General features: G+C 40.6%; 1 protein-coding gene across 32 annotated transcripts in view; it reads left to right on the forward strand.

Moving 5' to 3' along the window:
* The window catches only part of NSMCE2 (NSE2 SUMO ligase component of SMC5/6 complex), a 236,726-nt gene that overhangs the window by 10,054 nt on the left and 210,993 nt on the right, over positions 1-15,679 (forward strand). The window contains exon 1 of one of the 32 annotated variants that reach the window (XM_086337210.1): positions 5,693-5,749. The exons of 30 other annotated variants lie outside the window; for them this stretch is intronic. The gene's annotated coding sequence lies outside the window, so the exon portion shown is untranslated. Of the gene's footprint in view, positions 1-5,692; positions 5,750-13,545; positions 13,571-15,679 lie in introns of those variants that run through there. One more of the 32 variants, XM_086337203.1, reaches the window with a different exon arrangement.

Below are 15,679 nucleotides of genomic sequence, written 5' to 3' on the forward strand. Positions count from 1 at the left end.
GAACACTTGGACGAAAAGAATAAAAAGATGCATATTTAAATTGCCTAAGGGTTCAGTAGATGAGAAAATTTTGATGGAGAGCTTTTGTATTTTACTGCTCTATACTGCTTTCTTTCTATGCCTTACTGAAAGAAGCAGAGCAGAAAGACTTCAGTTATTGAGGTCAGGCAGGGACTGGATGTCTGTTGAACTATGCCAAGGTACAGCGGTGATGGTGATGGCCGTCCTGCTCCAAAGGTAAGAGCTGGGTGTGGTACACGCAGCAAACGTGTGCAGGTCTGTGCTGTTTCTACAGGTGCTGTCTCACTTGGTCCGACCTGTGATCCTGCCAAGTAAGGACTATTGTTAATCCCCGCTGTGAACCACTGAGGCTTAGTGAAGCTGAGTACCTTCCTAAGGTCACACAGTTACTCGGCAGTGGGAGTTGAGATTTGCGCATAAGCGATTTGACTGCAGAGTTTCTGCCCTTAACCGTTACACTTTATTGAAAATTGATTTTGTCCTTCAAGTGGCATTTGCAGTAGTTGGATAATATTGAAGTAACATTTAGTGATATTTAGCTCAGAAAGTTTCGGTTATTTTGTTGAGATTGACAGTATCTGATTTTCCTTTCTTCTCCCTCTCCCTTTTCTTCTTCTTTTCCTTTTCCCTTTGAAATTCCAAAGTGAGGTTGCAAGGCTTTTTCTGAAACAGCCCATCAGCTTTTGTCCTTTTCTGCAGGTGGAGTTTTCAACTACTTCCCTTGGACATTTGTGCGTTTCCTGGGCTTTAGCATCTTCTGTTTACAAAGGCAGAGTTGAGTCTGGTTGTGGAAGGAAGAAGCTGGGATCTTTTGGGGTCATTGTGCTGACCCTGGCTGTCTATTTCTAGACTCATCATGGCAGGAAAGTCAGTTCCTTTTTGGGTAACCGATGGTGGGCAGGTTTCCTCCCCTGCAGCGAGTACATCTTGGCTGATAGAAGCAATACGGTGAATTGACTGAATGATAATCAGTTTTCTCTCTTGTATCCAGAATTTGTATTCCAGCTAAGAATCATCACCTTTTAAACCTGATTCCTTTTCTTTTTCACACCTTACTCCATCCAGGCAAGAAACAGAGTTTTCACTTTGTGACAGTTACTTGAGAGTTAATGATGAATAAAGAACAGCTGCTGCTGCTGCTGCTGCTAAGTCGCTTCAGTCGTGTCCAACTCTGTGCGACCCCATAGATGGCAGCCCGCCAGGCTCCCCCGTCCCTGAGATTCTCCAGGCAAGAACACTGGAGTGGGTTGCCATTTCCTTCTCCAGTGCATGAAAGTGGAAAGGGAAGTGAAGCCACTCAGTTGTGTCCGACTCCTAGTGACCCCGTGGACTGCAGCCTACCAGGCTCCTCCACCCATGGGATTCTCCAGGCAAGAGTACTGGAGTGGGGTGCCATTGCCTTCTCCATAAAGAACAGCGGTCAGAGTTAAAAACTTGCGTGGTCTTGGAAGTTTGTGCTCTTGATGAATAACTGAAGTTTTACAAACATTAAGCATTTCGTTGAGTGCATACTTCTTAATTTGAATGCTTTTGGGGGTAGTATTCTAGTTTCCTCCTGAAATAAGGCATTCCTAAATCTAAACATTTGATGAGTAGAAAGAAAAAGAAAGTTATGAGCACCCATAACCCTCTCACTCATCATCTAATTTTGTGAAAAAGGAGTGATTATTTTACTTAAATCCTTTATGTTAAGTTTATTTTCAGAATTACTTAATGGTTTGAGAAGCCAGCACATACTGACGTCACATTCTCAAGACTTATTTTCTTAGGCAGATCTGGATTTTCATTATATTGTAATAAATTTCTCTGTCTTAAGAACTGCTTCTTACAGCCAGGACTCTAGTTACGGGGAAGGTTTCTTTTGGGCCTCACTCTTATACTGTATTCCATAATTATATTATTGAGTAGAAGCAGTAATTAGAAGGAAGTAATGATAGTGGGGTGGTGGCCAAAAGACAATAAAAATAACAGTAACCGTAAGAAGCCAATGTTTGTGTGTCTTATATCGCTTTTGTAACTGGAGCCAATTATAAAAGCAAGAGATTATTATAACTTAAATAAATGAAGACTATTGAGAGTTACGGTATCTGTAGTGTTAAAAGTATAAAAGCGTGGCCTACAGAATATGAAAAATCCAGGTCTCTAGAAGAGCTCAGTCACTTTGCCTGTGTCTTCGTAGTTCCCAGGTGTAGGGAAAACTGCACTGTTTCTCCTCTGCCACTCACGACACTTCTAGCTGTCGAATGTCTGGGTGTTTCCCCCACTCTAAGCAGTTCTCCAAATCTCTGTGGCCACCAGCTGGGTGTCCTGCTGTTCAGTTCGGTTCTGACACTATACCTGGAGTTAGTGTCAGATCTCACAAGCTATGGACTCAGTCCTGTAAGTCTGCCCTTTGGGTTCTATTGATAGAATTAGCTGGAGCAGCTCACAGAACTCAGGAAAGCAGTTACATCCTTGATTGCTGATTTATTATAAAAGGGTACATCTCAGGAACAGCCAGGTGGAAGAGATGCCAAGGGCAAGGTGAGAGGGAAAGGGCACAGACCTCCTGTGCCCTCCCCAAGCCCACCACCTGCCCAGCACCTCTGTGTGTTTACCAACCCAGAAGCTCTCTGAGCCCCACCCTTTTGGGTTTTTATGGAGGCTTCATTACATACCCAACAAAGGCCTGTAGAGTCAAAGGCTATGGTTTTTCCAGTAGCGTTTTTCATGTATGGGTGTGAGAGTTGGACCATAAAGAAGGCTGAGCACTGAAGAACTGATGCTTTTGAACTGTGGTGCTGGAGAAGACTCTTGAGAGTCCCTTGGACTGTGAGGAGATCAAACCAGCCAATGCTAAAGGAAATCAACCCTGGATATTCATTGGAACGACTGAAGCTGAAGCATCAAGACTTTGGTCAACAGATGCGAAGAACCGACTCATTGAAAAAGATCCTGATGCTGGGAAAGATCGAAGGTAAAAGAAACAGAGCGCAGCAGAGGATGAGACGGTTAGATAGTATCACTGACTCAGTGGACATGAACCTGAGCAAACTCAGGGGGAAGCATACTTCTATCACTGGTGTGGTCACTTTATTTGTTATCTGTCTGTCCTGTATGTAAGCCTTTTCCTCAGCTGTTAAAGTTCCCTGTACTGTTGCCTGGTGTCCTGGAGATACATATGAGATACTATTAAATGTATCACCACCGTTATTGTATTGTTTAGTCTTGATCTGGGAACATGCCTCACCTCCTGATGAAAGAGTTGTAGCGGGTGAAGAAAAGCGAGCTGGGAGAGCTGACTGTGGGCCGATACTATTAAATGTGCATGCAGTGAAAATCCCACATGGTGCAGTGGTAAAGAACCTGGCCTGCCAATGGAGGAGACGCTGGTTCGATCCCTGGGTCTGGAAGATCTCCTGGAGAAGGAAACGACAACCCTCTCTAGTATTCTTGCCTGGGAAGTCCCATAGACAGAGGAGCCTGGCAGGCTACAGTCTATAGGGATGTAAAGAGTTGGACACGACTGAGAAGGCACACAGACAGGCAGGGTGGTGAAAATCACTGAACGGGGTAGTCTTATCCTCACTCTATAGACGGGGAAATGAGGCTCACTGAGCTGAAATAACTTAGCACAGGGCACACACCTAAGTGACAGCTAGGGGATTTGAATTTAAAACCAATTTGTCCTGATTTCAGCCCCTTGACCTAGATTTTCTGGTGCCACTTTCTCTTTCTGATGACCCTCAGTGGATGGCAGTAATTCTTACCAGCTGTTAGTGATGTCAGAGGCATTTTGGGGGTATATTTTCTCTATCTCTTATTGCAGTTCCTTTATATTATATGCCATTGATATTAATGTCTGTTATGTTACCTGTCATATTTGAGGCTTGGTTTTGTATGGTTAGCCTTTAAAGAGGTTTTTTCTTTTAAGTGATAGGTTTGTCATCTAAGCCATGGAGTAAAGGATGGTATATATACTTAATTGTGACTCTGTGGACCAGTAGTCATATTGGCATGTATCTCTTGATCCAGTTTTTTTATTTCAAGCATATAACTTTTAAATTATAAATAAACAGATACTTATTAAAAATTAGTCCCCCTCCCCCCCACCAAGAAGAGCATAATAGCAAGCTGAATTTAAGGGAATGCAAACAACTAGATGCATTGTGGAACTCCTCTTAATGAATCCCAGTTGTCTTAAGTTATTTAAAGTAACCAAGTTCTCCTCTAAGACCTACATAGAAAATAAACAGTTCAGCAAGGCTTCATCAGACCTGCTTTTCTCTTGATTACTTTATTAGGAGCAGATATAAACAGTGGGCCTTTTTTGCAATGTCTGCTATCATTAGGGGGTGTTATCATCAGTGTGCTCTCCGTCACTCAGTCATGTCCGACTCTTTACAACCCCACAGACTGTAGCAGCCCAGGCTCCTCTGTTCATGGAATTTTCCAGGCAGTAATACTGGAGCAGGTTGCCATTCCCTTCTCCAAGGGATCTTCCCAACCCAGAGATGGAATCCGTGTCTCGTGCATCTCCTGCATTGGCAGGTGGGTTCTTTACCACTGTGCCACTTGGGAAGCTCTTTGGTGACTCTTTATTTAAAAATCACCAGTGTTCTACCACCTTGGCTTTTCATGTGTTCCCCTTTTTCAGGTGGGCCCCCTTGAGAGGCCATAACCTGATATCCTGATAACAATTAATGTTTTTTCTTAAGGTGGCTCATGTGGTGAAGAACCTGTCTGCAATACAGGAGATCTGGGTTTGATCCCTGGATTGGGAAGATCCCCTGGAGGAGGGAATTGCAACTGAATTCCATGGACTAAGGAGCCTGGTGGGCTACAGTCCATGAGATTGCAAAGAGCCTGAGCAACTAACACTTTCACTTTCTTGGGCTTGGCTTCCTTGGTAGCTCATCTGGTAAAGAATCCACCTGAAATGCAGGAGACCTCGATTTGATTCATGGGTCGGGAAGATATGATGGAGGAGGAATAGGTTACCCTCTCCGGTATTCTTGGTGGCTCAGCCGGTAAAGAATCCACCCGCAGTGTGGGAGATATTGGTTCGATCTCTGGGTTTGGGAAGATTCCCTTGAAAAGGGAACAGCTGCTACCCATTCCAGGATTCTGGCCTGGAGAATTCCATGTACTATATAGTCCATAGGGTCGCAAAGAGTCGGACACGACTGAGCAACTTTCACTTTCATTGTATTTTTGTTTTGTTTTGTGTTTGGCCTTTCCTTTGAACTGGATTTCCTCGGGGCACAGACCTCAGGGTGCACTTGGGATATTTTCAGAGCCTGGGACTTTCAAATGTTGGATGTATATTAATGTGTTAGTAAATGGCTTTTAACGCAGTTCCTTAAATACAGATATTTGGATTCAAAATGCAGAAAACTAAATTGCTTTCCAAAATTAGAAATTGAGCACTTTTGTTCATTGTTGAACCTAATTTTTTAAGACTTTGCAGTTAATTTTTGTGTCGGTACTGATTAATCCAGTAGTGCTCAAACATGAGAGGAATTAACTTAGAGGGCTTGTAAAAACAGATTCCTGGGCCCTAGTTCTAAAGTTTCAGTAGGTCTGGGTCAAGCTGATGTTGCTCCTCCGTGGGCCAAGAACCCTGGTCTAATCAGTTTCCCCTTTGGCGGGAAGCATACACCACTAGGTGGCACCAGAACACTTGTTAATCAGTAGCTGTTGCGCCCTTACTGTGTGCGTTAACTGCAGGTTCAAGATTGTTTAAAAGGTATAATCGCTAAGTTACTGAAATTTCGTAACTTGGAACCTGAGTTATTCTGTATATCTAAGGATACAAAAAATGTGTTGATTCTATCAGAACAACAGAAAGGTAGGGCTATTAAGGTTAAGGTCACCTCTTCCAGGAAGGAATGAGGACTAAATACCTGTCCTTTCCACTGGCTTTATTTCTATCTATCCAGGTTACTCAGTTCATTTACCAGAGATAGATGCTGGCCCTGTCACAAAATAGAAATGTACATCTCATATTTATTACTTACCATTCTACCTTAGTGAATCTTGTTGTTGTCGATAACATTTAAAAACCACTTTTAAAAGATTTATATGTACTGTTCACACAAATATGAACAGTAGGTATAACTCTATCGGTGGGCCAGCTGTGGTGGGGACAGTTTGGGGACGTTAGAAAGTGTGAAGTGTGTTTTCCTTTCCTGCTGCCTTCCTTAGTCAGAAAGCCGGGCTGTTTCCTTTTTAAGGCCCACAGAGAGGAAAGTCCGGGCTGTCGTTGGCCTCACCTCACCTCGTGTTACTCTGCACTCTCACTCCATAAGTTTCCAGCCATTCCAACACCTCCAGATTCTCTTTCTTCCCCTGACTCTAACAACCTGAGAGTTGGCATGGTTTCTGCACATGATGGAATGTGTGGAAATGATTGCTTGCTGTGCTCTCCTGTTTGCTAAGCTCTCCCATCCACATTGGGATGTTACTTTTTGAAATAGTGAATGAGTCATATTTTAGTTTTTAAAACAGAGTTTGTATAGTACCTCAATACTGCCTGGGTTTTTCTAGACGCTGGAGAACAATCTTTGTGTTGATTCTACTTTTTAAAAAATCTTTGAAGCAAAGACCTAACGGGTATGAAAATGACTACCACAGAAAAAACCGAAATGGAGTCACTTGATCAGATTTTAAAATTAGATTGGCACTTTATCATGTATCTTTGATCACTGAAAAGAATTAAGACTATTTTAATTTTAGGAAAAGGAGACAGTTCATAGCAGAAGTAGAACAGACTTTAGAATCATTTTTGAAATATCAGGTCCTTTTTAAAGGACATAAAAGTTTGTCTCTCAGTAAGCAGAAAGGAGGTTTTATTAGATTGGTGATTAAAAGATGAAACCAATTTGATTATTCTACAGAAAATATTTGTTATCCAGATCCATTTCTCCCTGTTTCTCTACACCTGAAATTACGTATGTGTGTGCTACATAAATGTAAAGTATTATTTATATGTAGCAGCACTGTCCAGTAAAAATATGTGAGCCACATGTTTAATTAAAAATTTTCTAGTATCCTCATTACAAGAAGTAAGAAAAAAGAGGAGGCAATAATTTAGTAATATTTTATTTAATCTAATGTTGTCTAAAATATTATCTCAACATATAATCAATATGACAATTGAGTTATTTTTGTACCCACATTCTTTTCTTAGTCTGGACTAGCAATGTTTCAGATGCTTAATAGTTCCATGTTAGAAATGGCAGTTGTAATAGCAGCAAGTACAGAGGGCATTTTAGTTTCCACTGACTCTCAGAGGAGGGCAGAAAATTTTAATGGTAGTTAAATCAGTTAGTTTTGAGATTTTTTAAAGTGGTTTTGGTGAATATTCACGTTAAACCAGTTGGTAAAATAGGATAATATATTATCTGTTGATTTTTTTTTTTCTTTCTTCTCGTTTTTTTTTTAATTCTTACCAGTCCTCTACCACTGGTGAGATTGGTATTTTAGGTTTTTCCCAAAATTGTTTAACTAGCTTAAAATCACTTACTTCTGCAGATCCTATTAATATTTGTTTGTTTGAAATGTCACATGCTGATTTGACTCCACACCTACAATATTTTCATATTTGTAGTTGATGTGTTAAATTAGTTTCTTGCTGGTGTTGAGCAAGCTCGAGAGGCTAAGCCTCTTAACTTCAGCAGCCAGAATATTCTGGTTGCTGTAAACCATTAGGCCTGTCAGCAATTGACCTTGGAAATGCTAATTTGCTTCTCCCTGGGTGCTGCTCCAGGCACTGGCTTTCTCTCTGTGGGTGGGAGTTATGAACCCAATTTGGAGAAGAACTGGAGGCCCTTGGGGCAAGTTCCAAACAGATGTGCTTCTTGCTTCACTTTTGCATGTGACCAGCTCGCAAGAGGCATTCCTTGCATGAATTTCTCTAAAGGCATTTTTGAGTTGGCACTTAAGCCTAGACTGAAGTTGAGAGGCTTCATTACCATGTGGATCTGCTCTTCCCCTGATTCTAGCAGCATCTGGGCCATAATGAGATTGATTAAAAAATGATCTCACTGCTGTTTCATTATTGCTCTTGATGGGATTTTACTTAGGATAACTAACCTAGCTTTCTTTTAACCCCCTCCCAGTTAATTGCCCTATTTTTTATGGCTAAATAGTATTCCACTCTTTGGGTATACATTTTCTATGTGCACTGATAGACATCACATTGTGGTTATTAATAAATTGTTATTTGTATATTATTAAGAAATGCTGTTTTGCACATTTGATTTGCATTTCCCTGATGAGCAGTGATACGAAACTTCTTTTCATGTTCTTTCTGGACATTTGTGCATCTTCTTTGGAGAACTGTCTACTCACATCCATTGCCCATTTTTGTATTGAGTTATTTGTTTCTGAGTTATAAGAATTCTTTATGTTTTCTAGGTATCAGTCCATTATCAAATAAATGATGTGTAATTTTTTTCCCATTCTGCACGTTGTCTTTTTACTTTCTTGATAGTAGTCTTTGAAGCATAGAAGTTTATTTGATGAAGTGCAATTATCTGTTTTTTCTTTTGTTGCCTGTGGTTTTGGTGTCATACCTAAGAATTCATTGCCAAATTGAAGGTCTTGCAAATTTATACCTAGTTTTTCCCCAGGAGTTTTATAGCTCTAGCTACTCTATTAAATTCTGAATGAATTTTGTATGTGGTTTGAGTTAGTGGTCCAGTTTCATTCTTTCGCATGTAACTGTCCAGTTGTTACAGTACCATTCCTTCTCCAATGAATAGTCTTCGTTCCTCTGTTGAAATTCAGTTGACCATTGGCACACATGATTATTTTTGGTCTCTCAATTAATTCTGTTCCATTGATAGAATTCTGTAGTCCTGTCCTTGTGCCTGTACTGCAGCATCTTGTAGCTTTGTAGTAAGAGTTGAAGTTGGAAAGTATAGTCTTCCAACTTTGCTCTTCTTCTTCAAAATTGTTTTGGGTCTTTGGGGTCTCTTGTAATTCCAGTTGAATTTAAGGATCAGTCTATCAGTTTCTACAAAGAAGACAGCTGGGATTCTGATGGGATTGCATTTATTTAGATCTTATTTAATTTCTGTCAACAGTGTTCTCAGAGTATTAATCTTACACTTCTTTTGTTAATTTATTCTAAAGCGTCTTATTCTTTTTGGTGCTATTGTAAATGGAATTATTTTCTTAATTTCATTTTCAAATTGTTCATTGCAAATTATGAAAATACAATTTATTTTTATTTGTTGATCTTGTATCCCGCAACCTTGCTGAACTCACTTATTAGTCTATATATATATATATGTATATTGTGTGTATATGTGTGTATTTTTAATGGATGTGGTAGGATTTTCTTTATGCAAGATCATTCATGTCATCTGTGAATAGAGATAGTTTTATGTCTTCCTTTCCAGTCCTTGTATTTCTTTTTCTTGCTCGATGCTAGAACCTGTGGTAAATGCAGTGTTGAATAGAAGTGGCAGGAACAGGCATCCTTGTTGTTTAGGCAACCCCATGGACTCTAGCTTCTCAGGCTCCTCTCTCTGTCCCTGGAATTTTCCAGGCAAGAATACTAGAGTGGGTTGCTATTTCCTTCTCCAGGGGATCTTCCTGACCCAGGGCTTGAACCCGCATCTCCTGCATTGGTATGTGGATGCTTTACGACTGAGCCATTTGGGAAGCACAACAGGCATCCTTATTGTGTTCCTTACCTTAGGACAGAAACATTCAGTCTTTCATCATTAAATGTGATGTTCTCTGCAGAGCTCCCTTCCTCTTGCAGTGTCCTCCAGCACTACCCCCGTTGAGAAAGTTTAACATTCTGCTCACTGTAAGGAGAAATGCTTAAAGCCATTTCATTCATTACCACAGAGCATGTATAAAAAGATAAGCTTTGAGCTGGGAGAGGCAATAAATTGATTAACTGGCACAGCACATAAACAAGTAGAATAAAACTTTAAAAGCGCTGTGAGAGTACACTATGTATAGTAAACAGTGGGGGCATTGTGGGGTTAGTACATTCTAGCTGAGGGCCTTGAGGAGGAATTTCATGTAGAAGATGCTGACCAAAAGATGAACAGTGGCTTCTGTAGAGTGGGAGAGGGTATCTCTGAGGAAAGCGAAGGTGAGAGGTGGCCCAAAGAGTTTGGTGTCAAGGTCTGTGGAGGGTCTGGGGTTTTACCTTAAGTGGATGCTATCCAGTTAGCCTGCACGAGTGGATGGATGCTGGCAGAGGGCAGGAGACTCCTGAGTCTGAGACAAAGGCCTTTCCCGTGGTACATCAAGCCTTGTGATTCTGCCTACCTCCGGTAGGTTCACTCCCAATCTGAGTCCTTTCAGGGTTGATAGGGAAGAGCTCCAGGGAGATACTGCAGTGGGCTTGTGTTGGAGTTGAGGAACCTTAAGCTTGGGGAACTCAGATGTTTTGAATAGGCAGTAAGCCTGCCTGACTTTTGCTCTGGAGTGAGACTCTTGCTCTGTCTTAGTCTTCCAAAGCTTTGTTCATTATACAAACATCCTTGAGAGATAGTCTGGGACAAAAGGGCAGATCATGCTTCCGCACATTGTGCAGAGCTGTGTGAGGCATAAGAAGAATTGCTTCCCGACACCTGACAGATCCAGGGAGGTGCAAGTAGTCCACCTTGAAGGCTAGCTGCAGTTTGGCGCTTCTCAGATTTTTAGCACCATGTGTTACTAAGATGTGTTACATCAAGATGACCTGGCACATTTCATCCTGCAGTAGTAAGGCCTCGGTTACTGGCACTTTCCTTCCTTCTTTTCCTTTTTGCCCGATAGGGCAGCAAAATACTTTGGTTGGCTAGGTAGAATAATTTAGGACTTTTAAGAACCAGGTCTGAAAGTTAATAGCATGGAGACTTGAGGTTTTGGCTTCTTCATCTGTAAAATAGGGGATAATATTGTCCTCATATCTAATGAGTATTTGATTGTGGGCCCACAAACAGCTCCTTTATTCCTACCTTATTTAGGGTTGATGTGAGAATTGAATAACATGTATAAAATGCCCTTCACAATACTTGGCACAAAGCACTCACATTTTATTGGTCAGTTACCTTTTTTCCCAAATTTTTGAACACATCCTCTCATTTATTTGTTTGGTTGTTTTACTGTCAGTTATAGTTTTTATTCAGTCTCCAAAGAGTCCACAGAGCTGTTTTCATTAGATTTTTTTTTTTTAATTGAAAAATCGTTGTTAGTTTCAGGTCAATTACTTTTTGACCACTGGAGGTAAAAAAAAAAAAATAAGTTAATAGTTATTTGGGCCCTTTGCAGAGGGGAATGATCCTTTGGAGCTCTTGGTTGAGAATTAGTATTGTATAAAGTAAATACTGTACAAATTTAATATTGTACAAATAGCCCTGAGTTAAAATGCAAGTTCTGTTATCTACTATCTGTGTTTCTTTAAACCAGTTACTTCAGTTCTTTGAGCTCCTTTTTCTTTGTGGGTAAAATATGGCCAATATCTCCTTTTCACAGTTGTTCCTAGTTTGAAACAGTTTATGCACTTTGTCATGCTGGATGTACTTTTCACCTTGGCTTGTCAGCCTGTAAACACTTACCTTGATAATAAAGAGAATTAGTGGATAAATAACTGTAAAGTATATACCTTCCCATTGGAATGGAGAATTACACAGAAAATGTGTTGTGATGGCCAAGTGTATGTGGGGGAAACGGATGGAGGTGAGCATTATCTTCTCAGTAGGAACAAAATGACATCTATGATGGTTTCTGAAGCAGAAGCGTGTTCTAGTTTCAGAAAAATTAGTATGGGATTTAATTTCAAGCACAGAGGATCAGGGTGCCTTTGGGACAGACTAAAATAGATATTTAAACTGGTTGCAAAAAAGGATTATGTGGTATGTTACACAGAAGATGCACTTCTTGTTAGTCTACTCTCTTACAATGGAGCCTTCCAGAGTCCTTGGATTATTTTGGAGTTTGTTGAATTTCAAAGAATTTCCCTGTATCTGCCTTATTTTTCCAAGGTGTACTATGCACTTGTGTTTAGATAGTTAATAATTGGGAAGGAAAATACCAATAATAGTTTAGTAATGAACCCTACTAAATTCATATATCAAATCCCTAATAATACCTAGAAGCCTTCTCATAGATCCAGGTGAACTTAGAGATTATCATGCGAGTCCAAGAGTTGTTTCAGATGATTGACTATGAAACAGTTTCTCTTCTTTATTCTTTTCCCTTTTGATTAACTAATGGCATGTTACTGTAATTTCCCATTCATCCAGTTATTTAATGATATTAATATTTGCATTTTCACTCCAGTGATCTTGTTTTTGCTTCTCATCCTTACTGTTCTCACCAGTTGGGGAACTTCGCAAAACATAAGCAAAATCCTTCACATTTTAATACAGTTAGAGCACAAGTGAAGCAGATGACTGCCTTATGAACAGGGATTTTAATAAACTTTTGTTCTGTGTTTATTTAATGGATTTAATTGGTCCCAACCAATGAGCACCATGGGAATGGATTTCTCAAGAACCTTTTAGAAAGTATACTTGCCAAAATTTGAATTTCCTGTCAGTGTTTAAGAGGTGACTGATTTAACTTCTCTTTTTCATTAAGACTGCATTTTAACTCTGGATCTAGAAAAGAAGTGAAGTTTTAAGAGCTAGGATAGGTATTCATACGTTTATTAGAGGCGTTGAGTATTATAATTGGTATTTGCTCTAATTCTCTGGCTAGAATGTGGGAAGTGGTTTCCTAGGAATGAGCTGAAGGTAAACCAACCAGTCAGGAGGCTGTTCGGTCCCAGGCATTAGGTAGTAGTGACTTAGACGAGAAAGGTGGTGTGAGGTTGGTGAGAAGTAGACAGATTCATAAGAGACAAAGGCAGGATAATTGAGGACACTTAGTGATCTACTGAATGTGGAAATTGAGGGAAAAGGAAGAAGTCAGCGCTGATACTCGTTTCTGACTGAAGCATTCCCCGTTAAGAGCCTGGTGTATTATTTTGCTGTTTCTGTGGAACAGCTTACCAAAGACTTAGTGGCTTAAAACAGCACAATCTTATTCTCTGACAGAGCTGGAGGTCAGAGGTCTGAAGTGGGTCTCCCTGGGCTAAAATCTCCATGTCAGATGGGCTGTGTTCCTTGGTGGAGCCTCTGGGGGAGAGTTGTTCTCTTGCCTTTCTCAGCTCCTGGAGGCTGCTCACATTTCTTCCGTCTTCCAGCGTAGCGGTGGCCAGTCTGGTCTTTCTCATCCTGCATCACTGTGACATTGACCCTCGTGCTCTCCTTCACTAATAGAGGCCCTCGTGATTATATTGTTAATAAGTGTACCCAGAGTAACCCAGGATAATTTATTTCCCCTTCTCAAGGTCAGTTGATTAGCAACCTTAATTCTCTCTCTCCGTGTAACGTACATACTCACAGGTTCTGTGGATTAGGAAATGGAACCTTTGGGGTGCTTTTATTCTGCCTACCACAAATGGGAACTCAAGGACTAGTGTTTTGAGGGGAAATGAATTCAGCTTTAGACATGTCTTCAAGTGGAGATGACTACTAAGCAGTTGGTCTTTGAGTTCAGGGTCAAAAAGGTAAGTATTTGGGAATAGCCTGCCCAAGGGAATTGAAACCATGCAATGTGTATTTGTTACTTAGAATATGTGAAATGAGCAGAGGGTCTGGGCCAGCATCCTGGGTTCTGGGTGAAGCTACAGGCAGATGAGATAGAGGAGGGGCTGCCGGGGGATAGGAACACATCTAGCAGGATCTGGTTTCAGGGAGGTGGTTCTGTCTTCACCCAGAAAGGATCCTAAAGCATCTTTTGAAACCTCCTTCTATTACAAATCAGGAAACTGAGGCCCAGAAAGACGAAATAACTTGTCTAAGATAGTTGAACTAGTTAACAGGTGTACTTCTTGATTTCCTGCTTCAGTTTGTCTGCCACACTGCATCCAAGTCCATTTAATCTTTTCAATTTGAAGATGGTGTTGAGAAAAGATTTCGTGTGTGTGTGTGTTTTGTAGGTGTTCTGAATACCAAGAAAATAAGTTGTAGTAATAATATTATCTGGCTAGTGCCTTACTTACATGCAAGTAAAATTCTTTACAGCAAATAGCAGTTAAGAATTATTTTTTTTAAATCATGTAGACTTTTCTAAATGCAGCTTCATCTCTTTTTGCAGTCTCCATTTCTCCTCATTTGGTTGTTCTGTGCTGTCTCTCTCTTTTAAATAAACTTTTTATTTTGGAATAATATTGGTTTTACAGAAAGTTGTAGAAAACTCAAAAGAGTTTCCATATACGCTCACGCAGATCCCCTACTTGTTGAGATCTTGCATTCCCATGGTACGTTTGTCAGAACTAAAAACAACATTGGTGCTTTACTATTGACTAAGCCAAATGGTGCACGCCAGACTTTTCAGATTTCACTAATGTCTTTTTTCAAGATGTTGTCCAGGATCCAGCCCTGGCTGTCACATTGAATTTAGTCACCATCTCTTGTTGCATCTTAGTCTGTTTCTTTTTTTCCCCATTTTTTTTCCCTTGGTTTTTATAACCTTGACAACTTTGAGGAATCCTGGTTAGATATTCTGTAGAATGTCCCTGAATTTGGGTTTGTCGTAGTTAGAGTGAGATGATGTGGTTTTGGCAAGAAGACCATGAAAGTCAGGAGCCCTTCTCATCACATGAAACGAGGGGGTGCCCGCCATCAGCATGATTTGCTGTGATATGGATTCTTGGCACCTGGCCCCAGGAGTGTTTATCAGGTTTATATACTGTGAAGTTACGTTTTTCTCCCTCTACATACTGTTCTTTGGAAACAAGTCATTAAATCTACCCATACAAGTGAGGAGAGTTAAGCTCCGCCTCTTAGAGGGACAAATATCAACATACACTATTGGGAATTCTTTTGTAAAGAATTGTATTTCCCCTGTCCCAGTTCCTAATTCATCTGTTTCTCTAAGGTGTTCTGGTTCCACTTACCAGAAACTGATATTTAGAAACTAAGATCTGAGTTCTAGGTATGCTTGTTGGTGGCACTAGTGGTAAAGAATCTGCCTGCCAGTGCAGGAGACTCGGGTTTGATCCCTGGGTTGGGAAGATCCCCTGGATGAGGCATGGCAACCCACTCCAGTATCCTTGCCTGGAGAATCCGATGGACAGAGGATCCTGGTAGGCTACAGTCCCTGGGGTCGCAAAAGAGTCGGACACAACTGAAGCGACTTAGCATGCACCAGAATGTCACTGCTTCTAGGCCCTTTCAGCAGTCAGAGATAGGAAGTGTATGCATGTATACTAATAGATATGAACACATAGCTGTCATTGTTTCTGTATCTGTCCATCTGTATCTGCATTGAAGTATCCATGTGTTCATGCTGATGTCTTGAACTCTTATCTAGTATCACATGCTAAAATTGTAGTCTTCTTCCTTTGCTTATCTGTAACTTCCCTCTTCAACATTAAGAGACTTGGTTCCCACTGTCCACCACCCAGATACTTTATTTTGTAAAGCAGTTTCAGAATTGTTAGCCCATACCTCCATGATGGACAACATTATAAGCTAGCATACAGTGTTTATGTACAGTTCTTTTTGTCTTTAGTATTAACAGTTTTCAGTCAAAACACCACTCAGGGTTGCTTAAGTCAGCTCCTTTCCCCTCCAGCTTCCTTCAGTGAGCTTATGTCAGATATCTGTGATGC

This window comes from Bos grunniens, chromosome 14 (genome assembly GCF_055505025.1).
Source record: "Bos grunniens cultivar Pamir isolate PY7600 chromosome 14, Bosgru_T2T1.0, whole genome shotgun sequence".
Classification (NCBI taxonomy): Eukaryota; Metazoa; Chordata; class Mammalia; order Artiodactyla; family Bovidae; genus Bos; species Bos grunniens.